The following is a 1,796-nucleotide window of genomic DNA, read 5'->3' on the forward strand; positions in this document are numbered from 1 at the left end:
TTTTCTCGTTAATGGACTATGTATTCCTCTGAGAGGCAAGAATACAAAAAAAAAAAAAAAATAATGAATTTTGAAGTTGGATAGGTTAGGGGATTGTGAGGTTAATTTCATTAAGCTCATTCTCTTATCATGTCAGGGTATACTGGAGTATATTTCTTTCCTGATATGTGACTCTCTCTCTCTCTCTCTCTCTCTCTCTCTCTCTCTCTCTCTCTCTCTCTCTCTCTCTCTCTCCCTAAGTCCAGAGGAGTGCGCTCCAATCCTCGCTTTTTTTTTTTCTTTGTATATTTCATCACCTGGTGGGGAATATGGGAACCATTCCCCAGTCCATTCAAGACAGCTGAAGTTAATTCCTATACGTATAGATACACCACATGAGACGATTCGGGTTTATTTTGCTATATTGTTTAAGCATCTTTTTTATTCATCTCTCTTCTCCTCTCCGCATATATGAATGAGATAAACTTTCCTTTCTCCTTGCCTCCCAAACTTACTTCCTTTTCACAGGAGAGCCTCCTACCAACTATTTCTTTTTTCTTTTAACAGGAGAGCCTCCTGGTCACTCTTATATTTCCTTCCTTTTCACAGGAGAGTCTCCGACTAACTATTTCTTTTTTCTTTTCACAGGAGAGCCTCCTAGTTACTCTTTTATTTCCTCCCTATTCAAAGGAGAGCCTCCTACCAACTATTTCTTGTTTCTTTTCACAGGAGAGCCTCCTAGTTACTCTTTTATTTCCTCCCTATTCAAAGGAGAGCCTCCTACCATTTCTTTTTTCTTTTCACAGGAGTGCCTCCTAGTTACTCTTTTATTTCCTCCCTATTCAAAGGAGAGCCTCCTACCAACTATTTCTTGTTTCTTTTCACAGGAGAGCCTCCTAGTTAATCTTTTATTTCCTTCCTTTTCACAGGAAAGCCTCCTACCAACTATTTCTTTTTTCTTTTCACAGGAGAGCCTCCTAGTCACTCTTTATTCCCTTCCTTTTCACAGGAGAGCCTCCTAGTCACTCTTTATTCCCTTCCTTTTCACAGGAGAGCCTCCTAGTCACTCTTTATTCCCTTCCTTTTCACAGGAGAGCCTCCTAGTCACTCTTTATTCCCTTCCTTTTCACAGGAGAGCCTCCTAGTCACTCTTTATTCCCTTCCTTTTCACAGGAGAGCCTCCTAGTCACTCTTTATTCCCTTCCTTTTCACAGGAGAGCCTCCTTTTGATAAAGACCTCGAGATGAAACTCTTCCTACTCTCTCTCAATATTTTGTGAGATGATTTATCATTTTCTTCCCTCCCTAATCACGGGAGCCAATTAAGGTTCTAATTAAGGAATTCCTCTCTCTTCCTTCTGAACATTTAACGGAAGATTAGATTTATGAAAACTATTTCACAGATGACTGATTCTCTCTCTCTCTCTCTCTCTCTCTCTCTCTCTCTCTCTCTCTCTCTCTCTCTCTCTCTCTCGTAGGCAGCCAGCGACCAGGGAGGTACTCCCCGTCTGGGAATCGGTAGGGTTAGGGGGAGATGGAGACGGCTGGCTGGGCTGTGAGCCGGGACTTCAGAGGCTGTCACGTTTCACTCCTTTGGCCTTAACCCACACCTGGGTGATTACGGATCAAAAACATATATACAACAATCTCCCTTTACAACCCCCTAACACTAGACAACACCTGACTCACACGCCTCGGTCCTCGTAAGACCTAGGTGCTCCTACGGTAAGTGATGGGTGCTAGCCCTCCCCTTTTGGGGCGAAATCTGGTCAGCAGCGCACGTACGTGAGGAGGGAAGTACTCTTCTCTCCCTGCCAC

The sequence above is a fragment of the Panulirus ornatus genome, chromosome 19, assembly GCF_036320965.1.
Source record: "Panulirus ornatus isolate Po-2019 chromosome 19, ASM3632096v1, whole genome shotgun sequence".
Lineage (NCBI taxonomy): Eukaryota > Metazoa > Arthropoda > Malacostraca > Decapoda > Palinuridae > Panulirus > Panulirus ornatus.